This window comes from Thalassophryne amazonica, chromosome 14 (assembly GCF_902500255.1).
Source record: "Thalassophryne amazonica chromosome 14, fThaAma1.1, whole genome shotgun sequence".
Lineage (NCBI taxonomy): Eukaryota > Metazoa > Chordata > Actinopteri > Batrachoidiformes > Batrachoididae > Thalassophryne > Thalassophryne amazonica.
The window spans coordinates 12,790,596-12,802,031 of NC_047116.1; the positions used below are offsets into that span (position 1 = coordinate 12,790,596).

The window sequence follows — 11,436 nt, forward strand, 5'->3', positions numbered from 1 at the left end:
TATGAAGCTAAGATTAGTGATGCAAAATGCAAAGCTTGCACTGTGCACAATTTCTCCAGTCACAGCCACGTAAGCCTATTAACTTCTAAGTTGTCTGGGTGTCTTGGTGGCTCCTTGTAAATCACTGCAGAGGTGTTATCAGGTTGTGAAAACAGTGTTTTCAGTTTTCAAAGTGTTTTTCAGTAGCTTTTACATAATATATGATAGACATGTTAGATTTACACAGAAATGAAGCTATTTTGAAGTGGATTCTGCCATGTTGGATTCGCAGCCAGAGACCAGACGTCACAGTGCCTCTCTACTGTGAAAGTTGAAAATTTCCTTTGTTAGTCATAAGCAATTATATACATTTTTCTGTTCAGATATTGTATAATTTGAGCTACATGGTCATAACTGGTATTCAACTCAGCACCTTATTGGACAGGCCCTATATTTTTAACAAGCTGTTTATATTGCTTCCAGAATTTTCTCAATTTAGTTATCAATTAGGTATACCACACAGGTGAAAGCAGATCAGACAAAAATGATTAATCCTCTGTACCCACTGTTATTTGTGTAAAGGACTTTTCACACCACATGCTTTGGAAGCATCAGAAGCGCCACAAATCGGTCTAAAAAGTATTTTCAATGAAACGCGTTGCTTTTTAGAGGCGTCTGAAGCGTCACGTCAAAAGCCGAGCTAAACCATCGCTTCTGCCGGGAGTGTGCACATTCCTGCTTGTCAACAGGCTGACGTGGTAAAAGTTCAACCCAATCCAACTTTTGCCGCTCTGAACTGTGACAAAGCTTCACACTGTCCAAAAGAAACAATGTGTCGGGTCCAAACATGGAAGACTAGCAGCAGAAACCACTGATGCCTACAAAACAGGAAGGTGTCACAGGACTGCTCATTTATACAGAGCAGTTTTCTGAAGAAAAATCCTTGCAAATGTTTTTTTTTTTTAAACCTCAAAATTAATTTGACTGCTGTATTAAAGCTTTTTCGTGGTTCATCGACGCACATACAACATGGCAATCACTCAGCTTTCCTCTGGAGAAAGAAAAAAAAAAAACATCTGAGCAAAAGTCTCCGCCCCCTTGCCACACGGAACGCGTCGGGGGTGTGGGAGGCGTTGACGCGACGCGTTGCCTGATGCGTATAAAGCATGCAATGTGAAAGGCTTTAGTTACCGTATTTCCATAAATACAGCATGTTTCATAATATACTGTGTAAAAAATGAAACAGCAAAACTTTATTAAGGTGATGAGGATCTAACAAACAGAAAACACATTAACTCACTTCTTTGAGTGACTTTACTGGAAGGCCCATTACTTCCAGGCACTGCTTGGAATTGGTTCAAGCCCACACTTCTGGTTTAGCTGGCCATTCTTCGGATGATCATCTTAGCAGCGTCCACATTGTTCTCTCTCCTGGTATGTCTGGGAACCGACACTTTCAGGGACAGTCCAAGGATGCAGTGCACCAACTCTGTCGTTTAGCTGTTTGATACTGTGAATGATGTCATTCTGCTTCTCCTGGAACACAAAATGTATATAGATCCATATGTTACAACCTTAATACAGAAGTTCTCACTTTACATTAAATCCTATGCTTCACAAAGGATTAAACCAATGCTGTTGACCTCTCATCTTCAGCACGGACAAATCTGTGAATGAACTGAGTGATGAAAGTAAGTAGGTAAGTAAGTCCCTTCGGCTGCTCCCTTGTTTGCACTCGGGGTCGCCACAGCAAATCTGAGGTGGATCTGCATGTTGAATTGGCACAGGTTTTACGCCGGATGCCCTTCCTGATGCAACTCCACATTACGTGGAGAAATGATTTGAGCCCGGAACCTTTTGCACTGAAACCAAGCGCATTAACCACTTGGCCACCACTCAGTGATGAAAGTGAGCCATGGAGGAAAAAAACAACAACAACAACAAAAAAAACAAACAAACTTGAAAGATCTTGGCAAGGCCCTGATGATTGGTCAGGTGGTTGTCCCCCAGAAAAATGTGAAATCTCAAATGCATTCTGGTTAGTGCTGTAGGTATCAATTATTTTAGTAGTCAAGTATTCTATTGATTATTCTGGCGATTAATCGAGTAATCGGATAAAAAGTACTTTTGCGTTTTAAACAACATCAATGGGCTGTCTATAAGCAATGGCACAATGTCACTGTCATTTTGCTGAAATGGCGATGGGATGTAGCCTTCTATTTTGTTTTGTCCAATTTGTAAAAATTAACCAAGTTTTTTTTTTTTTTTTTAAATAAAGGTTGATGGACTGGGTCCCTGCGTGATTTTTTTTATCCCTCTCTCTTCAGCAGATGCATTTCAGCTGGAGGTTGAACATGCAGCATCGCAGTCAGTTTTTTATTATTTAAGTTACCGTGTTCGTGAAGTGTTGTGTGTTGCCCAAAAACGCATCATTAAAAAGTGAAACAGTGTGAGTCTGAGGTAAACACAGAAGAAAGAGTGGACTTCTGCTGTTTGTCAATGTAGCCGGGGACAGAGCTGTGACTCGCCCGGTCTGAGAGCTCCTCACGCTGGGCAGAGAGAGACAGCAGCCAGCCACCGGGTCAATAGTCCCTCCCCACGTAGAGCAGAAAAATAGACAAACACACTGCTTCGCTTTAAATGCACAGTAAGTCTATTTCAGATGATCAGTGTGGACCATCTTTCTCTTAAAAGGCTTTATTTTACTCTGTGTCATGTTGGAAAGCGGTAGCTATCGTTGCTAATTTGATTAGCTGTTATGCTCGCCTTTTGTTTTTTTTTCTGCGGATGTTGCAGCGCCACACACAGGCCTGACATATGTGCTACAACATTAAACGAAGCTTCGAGGCACAGAATTTGCCTCAAACATTTTTTGTAATCGAATTATTCAAGTTACTTGACTCATCGTTTCAGCCCCAATTCTGGTGCTTTCTCAGGTCTATTTACCCACCAAAGAATCTCAAAAATTTTTTTTTTTTGGACAGATCACTTTTCCCACACCAGATAAGGTGGTAAACCTCAGTAGTATAGCATACAAGTCCTCCTGTTTCAAGTGTATGGTACCATAGACAGTATGCACACACTATGCAAATGAAACATTATGCAAGGGACATAGAAACTGAGTTTTTATAAAAGGAATTCTGTAACTTTATATCAGCAATAAATAAACATGTCAATTAAGTAACAAGACCTGTAAATTATTTCTTTAAATAAGGAAAGTTAGTATATACAACTTCATTACTGGCAGATTTTACTGTATTTTCAAATTATATCCCAAACAGAACAGAATATTTCTTGCCAGAAATTTTGAATATTTTGCTTGCTGAATGTGAATTTTTAGAATCTTCTGGCACAAGACACTGAACAATCTTATTTAACCATTATAGTACAAACCTCGGGATAAAGATCGGGCTGATGTGAATCAACTGCAGGCACACACTCAACCGACTGGTCAGATGGAGGATTCAGTGATTTAACAACTCTTAAGGCAGCAGGCATGGTTACTGTGGTGGGGAACAAACAATGATCGAAAATATTATCAAACTTATCTTTATAAAGTCTCTTTCTGGGCACTGACATTACTTAAACTTAAAAGACACAGTATATATATTAGTCATGGTCATAAAAAGTTATGTACGAGGTCTGTCCATAAAGTAACGGTCCTTTTTATTTTTTTCAAAAACTATATGGATTTCATTCATATGTTTTTACGTCAGACATGCTTGAACCCTCGTGCGCATGCGTGAGTTTTTCCACGCCTGTCGGTGACGTCATTCGCCTGTGAGCACTCCTTGTGGGAGGAGTCGTCCAGCCCCTCGTCGGAATTCCTTTGTCTGAGAAGTTGCTGAGAGACTAGCGCTTTGTTTGATCAAAATTTTTTCTAAACCTGTGAGACACATCGAAGTGAACATGGTTCGAAAAATTAAGCTGGTTTTCAGTGAAAATTTTAACGGCTGATGAGAGATTTTGAGGTGACACTGGCGCTTTAAGGACTTCCCACAGTGCGAGACGTCGCTCAGCGCTCTCAGCCGCCGTCGTCAGCCTGTTTCAAGCTGAAAACCTCCACATTTCAGGCTCTATTGATCCAGGACGTCGTGAGAGAACAGAGAAGTTTCAGAAGAAGTCGGTTTCAGCATTTTATCCGGATATTCCACTGTTAAAGATTTTTTTTAATGAAAGACGTGCGGACGGGTCCGCGCGTCGGCTCGCAGCCGCCGCGACGCTCCGTCACAGGAAAAACACCTCTGTTCAAAGCCTTAAGGACAAGTTGGAACATGTCCAGCTGTTAAACAATTTCTCATATACTCACTCCACTGAAAGCCATCAAAAGCCGCCTGGATTTTACAAATGGTTATCAACACGGAGGTGTTTTTCCTGTGCCGCCGCACCGCGTCAGCTGCGTCCCGACGCGCGGACCCGTCCGCACGTCTTTCATTAAAAAAATCTCCTTTAACAGTGGAATATCCGGATAAAATGCTGAAACCGACTTCTTCTGAAACTTCTCTGTTCTCTCACGACATCCTGGATCAATAGAGCCTGAAATGTGGAGGTTTTCAGCTTGAACAGGCTGACGACGGCGGCTGAGAGAGCTGAGCGACGTCTCGCACCGTGAAAAGTCCTTAAAGCGACAGAATCACCTCAAAATCTCTCATCAGCCGTTAAAATTTTCACTGAAAACCAGCTTAATTTTTCGAACCATGTCCACTTCGATGTGTCTCACAGGTTTAGAAAAAATTTTGATCAAACAAAGCGCCAGTCTCTCAACAACTTCTCAGACAAAGGAATTCCGACGAGGGGCTGGACGACTCCTCCCACAAGGAGTGCTCACTGGTGAATGACGTCACCGACAGGCGTGGAAAAACTCACGCATGCGCACGAGGGTTCAAGCATGTCTGACGTAAAAACATATGAATGAAATCCATATAGTTTTTGAAAAAAATAAAAAGGCCCTATACTTTATGGACAGCCCTCGTATATTTTAAATTTAGCATTTATTTAAGCAAATTAGTCCCTTTGAGATCAAGACCTCTTTTATAAGTGACCTGGACAATTATAACCTGCATGTCCTTGGAAGTGAGATGCCCACACACACTTTGACACCTTTAGGCTTCTGGCTTAATATCAGAATATATTAAAACATGGACAAAATATGAATTAGGCCTGTGCCTCTCTGTGGCTAACGTTAGCTCCGTGCTAGTCAAAAATGTGCTGGTTTGGTTCTCATTAGTCCATGTCTGGCATAATCAAGCTTCAAGCAAGTTCTGTCTTTTCTGTCTAAAATGGGTTTGTGCTCACATCAGGTTCCATTACCTCGTGATGACTGTAGGAAGGCCTCGCCATTTGAAGCTAGCTGCTAACTCGTGGTTGTGTTGGTTTTCTGTGATCCAGTCGATGATCATCCAGCGTTAGTCTCCGGTTCTGCTCTCAGTGGTCTCGTAATCGTAGTATAGAGACTGAACAGGCAAATTAACCTCTTGAACATAAACTTTTATTTGCCAAAAGAGAGCGGAGAGCATGCAGCACTGTTAGTTAGCCAAGTCGTGTTCTCCTTCTTCTCCTTCTTCTTCTTCTTTGTTAAACAGCGGGTTTTAACCCAACTCGGTGCACCACTGCCACCAACTGTTTGGTGGAGAGCACTACAAGCTTTTTTTTTTTTTTATTATTATTATTATTATTATTATCATTACCAGAATGAGAATGTTGCATTTTACATTCAGAAATGATTGTATCCAGGTGTTATAATGTGTACATTGTACATGTTTTATCCTGGATAATTATAATATCATGCCTCACTGAAAACATGAATTGAGCAGCTGAAATTAAAGGAATCAGAAAGGAAGAAATATGTTGTTACGGTAATAATTCCCACCAAACACTGTTAGACTGTGACATGTGTGACTATTCATCTCATGTTCAGCATGTTTGTTTAAAAACATGTCTGATAATGTTTGAACTGCAAGTTGTGAAGTGACCAGTAAAAAATATTATTTGTCTATGAGCTGTTTTATTTAAATGTCAATGTTTCCTGCTCATGCATGTTGAAAACATTATGTTGTAAATCAATTTTAATACCTTTAATGTATTTTTCCTTATTTCCAAAAATGCTAAAGATATTATGCTTTTAGAAAATATGGCAAAATGTATGTAACTCAGGTCTGTCGGACGTCTGGATAATAAGCTGCCATTGCAATCTGTTTCCATAAAAAAACATATTTCAGTAGCTGACAATCACAGTCTGTAGTGATGTAAATTTTTTATTGCAAAAATAATATTCCAATTAACAGAGTGCATGTTTATGCAAGTTGCCCCAAGACATGTTTCTGAGTTAGCTCTGTCAGTTGATCACAGTAATCTTGAAATTATACGAGGGTAGGCTGAAAAGTTCTAAGGCTCACTATAATGCAGTTAATGCATTACTCCTTCATGGGGAGCCTTAGAACTTTTCAGCCTACTCTCGTATATTCAGTAGGTCTGAATAAATCATAAATCGACATATTATTGGTTACCATGAGTGTTGAAATCATTTCCTATTGTTCATTCTACCTATGTTTGCACAAATAATTTAAATGGAGTCCAACATTAACTTTCTGTAGGCAGTAAATTATATTTAATGTTTTCCTGTAATATGAAATTTTACAAAATAATTGTAATAATTAAATAATAATTTAATTTATACTTTTATTTAGAGGCAAGCTTTACACATACAACATGAACATTATGTGAATGTTCGCAAACACACTGAACATTAAGCATACATTCTATAAACATTTGATTGATTTTTGCAAATGTTTGCTTACATGTTTGTCTAATGTTTGCTTTCATGCAAACATTAGACAAACATCACAAACATTATATGAACATTTGCAAACTTGCTGAACAGTAAATGAACATTCTATGAACGTTCACTTGATGTTCGCAAATTTTCGCTTCCATGCAAACATTAGACAAACATCACGAACATTACATGAACGTTTGCAAACTTGCTGAACAGTAAACAAACATTATATGAACATTTGTTTGATGTTTGCAAATGTTCGCTTCCGGGTGGGAATGCAACAATAAGGATGCCAGCTGCCGCTAGCACCATAGAAGAAGAGAGGTGGGCTTGATTTGTTCACAGGGGTATGACAGAGCACATTTCGGCATTTACAAAATGCCACAAAAAAATATAAAATCATTTAAATTAAATAAATAAAAGTGCTTCATTTACTCATATTTGCAGTCAGTCTGGGTAAATCGTGGGACCCATTGATTGTTCAGGTATAGGTGCCCTGACAGTTGCACGACTTTGATCCATGCACTTGCATGCACATCGTTGTGATGATCCCACCCGCTGTGTTCCCAGCTGGATCTCGCGCTTTGTTCCACTGGCTGCCACACGTTGTACACTGGAAGGTGCGTCAATAAAATAATTATTTTGTAGTGGATTAATCATTTTCTCTTCGAGTTAGCTGTTGAAAATGGCTCAAATCATTTCCTGAATCACAGAGGACCGCTCCAGCTGCAGCTTATCTCGCGCACGCTCTGAACGAGGGGGAGAACACACTTGGTGCCATCTAAAAAGATAATTATTTGTCATGTGTATTTTGTATTTTGTAATGGCTTGGTAAAACAGTTGCATGTTCTGTCCTTCTTGTGTGCAGCTGTAAAAGTATGTTTATGATAGATTTAACATCTTGTTATAATCCTTCAGACGAGCTGCGGTCTGATGTAGTGCGCTGACACAACCACTCACAGTGTTCACTTCTTTAGTTGAATTGACAAGCTGCACGTAGTGTTGGCGAGTAGATCGCGCAACGTTCACTACCACTTCATGTTTGTTGCACGACATTTATGCGTGAAAGATTTTTTGAACATTTCAAAATTCTCTTTGCGCAATTGCACGCACTGGTGCCCCTCTCACTTTTGGTCTACACACGTTAATAACGAGTTTACTCTCCTGCACGACACAATGCATGCATCAAAATCATGCAAGTGTCAGGGGGCCTTAAGGCTAAGCTAATATTAGCCGATTAATCTGATGCACTAAACACCATTCACCCTATTGAGGTATCCCATAATTCCTTGTGCGCCAGAGAGTCACGGCAGTCTAAACAACATAGTGAAACCACATGACGACAAATGTAAATGAACATTATACAACCAAAATGTACATTTTTATGCTTTTCTTCATGTTAATAAGAGACTGCATGCATGAGACCCTGAAAACTTGCTAAAACAAATTTTCCAAATCCGTGTCTGGTACCTTCAACCTGCATGGAATTTTATAAATGCAAACCGAATTTCAGACATCTTATATTACTCTGGAACAAAGAGGACAAACAATGTTGTAAAGGACAATAAGCAGGATGTTAAAGAGCAAACTTCACTTTCCCCCAGAACAACATGAACAAGAAGCGATTGCAGCTCACAGTGATTTCCATTGAAAATAATGAAGAAACAACCTGTGCTTCTCGTATGTTTACATAAAACAAACACAATAACAGCATCTATAAACCCAGATAATATATTCATGAGAGTTTTAGGTACAATATACAAAGAGTTTTATGTTGAGACGTTAATGCTGTTGTCCATGTGCAGCGGTTAATTTGCAGCCTGATCAGACCGTCTCAATGCATTTCTTAATGTTAATGACATCTCACAGAGAGGCAACCTCTTCGAAGTTTTGCAAGATTTTGCAACATTGGAAACCTCAATAGGGTGAATAGAAGAAACGAGGGTTTGCTAGATTTTATTCACATTTCACTTTTCGAGATTGTTCAAGTGGCCCAACCCTGTAATGAAAATAAAGGTTTTGAAAATTATTCCCCCAAATTTTCATAATAAAAGATACAAATCACCGTGCCATGCGCAAGCCATGTTCAAACGCTGAGGCCGATGTGACAGAGAGATCTGCGAGCCACATACACGCACTCACACAGACATTTCTTGCTTTATACTTTGCACTGGAATACCAATGAAACAACTGCAAATTAAGACAATAGTCATATGACCAATGGTATTTTAACATTGCGTTCTATTCTCACAGTTCCGTAGCCTTTTGTTTGTGATGATCTGTTTGAATATTACTTATATGATTTCGTTTTTCTGAAACTTAATTAGCTTAAATCAAGAGAACAAATGAGCAGCGCCAAACAGCGGGACTGCACAGATGTGAATCTGAACAGGAGGAGGACATATGATCTCACATATGTCACAAACACGGTTACACAAGGGTAAAATTTTTTACTCACTGATGAGTGTGAAAGCGACGTGTTTCATCGTATCTAAAAAGTACTCGGGGAGCCATTTAATGGTTACACACTCATCTACTCCCCACAGTAACCCCGACTGCTGTTTCCTCCCAATTAACAAAGTGCTGTGGTGCAGAGGAGGCTCCTTACCAGTTACAGTACACGTGGATCCAGTTAGTCCTCAAAGCCGCTCGGCCGTCTGTGCACGTACAAATGGAAATACACAAACACACTTAAGTTCAGATGCACCTGATGTCCATGTGAAAGTGTCGATTAAAGTTTCTCTTGCTGCTTACATTGAAGCCCGTTTCAGCTGGTGCTCTTTGCAGGCAGCCTGAGCTGATTGGCTTAATTAAATGAAGTGAATAAAAGGAATGCAATGAATATCCCATCACACACCTCACTAACAAATTAGAACTAGGCCCAAGGAAGGAAACCTATCTGAAGTTTAAAAGCTGAAGAATACTTTCAGGATGTGCACTGAAAATAGGAAAGGATACACCAACCTAATCAAGTTCTTCAGTTGGTGGCAAACAAATGAATTTCCTTGAATCAAATTAACTTATTTAATGACTATGCTTTCTACTCTTTTAAATTCATTTTATTAGGACACGGAGCGTGCCACAGCCTCAACTTTATCTAACATCTGGGTCTTTTAGTGAAGCTTAGGGCTTCACCTTAGGGTGATCACCTTAGTATTCCTTCTGTTTTTCTTGTTGCTTAATGCTGACAAATTATACTGTATTTGTTGTCTTTCTGATGCCACGTTCTGTTTTCTCTCTCTCTCTCTCTCTCTCTCTCTGTTTGAGGTGCGGCTCCATCCAGAGATGGATGTGGTGCCTGTTTCCTCCTGTCCTGTGCACTGACAACATTTCCTGTATGGGTGATTCTTTAACTACGGGCACTATTGGCCTTGTAAATGTAATTTCCACCACACCATTGCCTTACAATATAAAGCGCCTTGGGGCAACTGTTTGTTGTGATTTGGTGCTATATACATGTGCTCTGATGTCACTGTTTATCTCCATAGAAACTACCCAAACAATCTTTCATACAAACTGTTTAGGGACATTACAGTGTTGTGGTGGAAATTACGGCAATAGTGTGGGACAACTACATTTTGTTTAAAAAAATCACAACAGTTGTATGACATTGAATACCCCAATTATGTTTTGATTATTTTACTGATATTTTATTCAGAGATATTTTAAAACATTAGAAAAAACGTTTCTTTACCATTCATTTTTATCATTGAAGATCAAAAGTCTGGGTGTGGGACAAGCACAAAATGGCAATATTTGCATATAATGATGCTGAAAAAAGGTGAAAAAGTCATCATAGACTACTAGAACAAATTTCTTAACACACTTTCATTGTAAAGATAACTATAAAAGTGTGAAATGTCCCCTTTTTTCTGTTTTTCATACAATATGATCAAAGGACATAATAAGTGCCCATAGTCTAAGAATCACCCGTATATTCATTCTGTGAATTGTTTTGTCAGTTGTGTCTGTAGCATGGCCCAAGCAGAGGGTCACCCCTTTGAGTCTGGTCTGCTTGAGGTTTCTTCCTCAAATCATCAGAGGGAGTTTTTTCTTACCACTGTCGCCTGTGTTCTTGCTCTGGGGGTTGGTAAGGTTAGACTTGTGTGAAGTGCCTTGAGGTAATTTTGTTATGATTTGGCGCTATATAAAATTAAATAAATAAATAATAGCTTGTGATAATTTTGCCAACTTGTTAACTTTATTTGGGTAAACTTAATTCTTTAGTGTGTTACCAATTTAAGCTATTTCATTAGTTTTACTCACATATTTCTCACATATTTTATATTGTAGTTGTTAGGTGATGTCTGCGAACATCCACCAAACCAGGGAACGGCCCCAGAAACTGTTCAGATCCATAAAACCCATATCATTTTTTTGTTAATCAACATGCTTAGGATGCTAAACCCACAATTCAATTTAAATTTCAATTTATTTTCCTTTACTCATGGTTTTTAAGTCAAAGGCCAATATTAGCAGCTAATCAAGTTCATAACTGCTACAAACAAAGCAGTACCTAAAGTAGAAGTAAATCCTATACAGGTCCTGAGGCCCTTTGGTGGCAGTCCTTATTCCTGGATACCATAATGTGAAGCATATGAGAGTCTACAACTCCACCTAGATGCCCGTCAATCACAGGTTACTTCTCCAGCCAAGGCTGGTACCCATTTACAGCTGGATGG

At 39.3% G+C, this 11,436-nt stretch overlaps 1 long non-coding RNA gene across 1 annotated transcript; it reads right to left on the reverse strand.

Moving 5' to 3' along the window:
• Positions 1-1,468: 1,468 nt before the first annotated feature.
• On the reverse strand, positions 1,469-5,352 carry LOC117524114. The gene is made up of 3 exons (XR_004564716.1): positions 5,290-5,352; positions 3,373-3,482; positions 1,469-1,515 (listed from the first exon to the last, which is right to left on the reverse strand). It is a non-coding gene; the product is annotated as an uncharacterized LOC117524114 (long non-coding RNA).
• Positions 5,353-11,436: the final 6,084 nt, after the last annotated feature.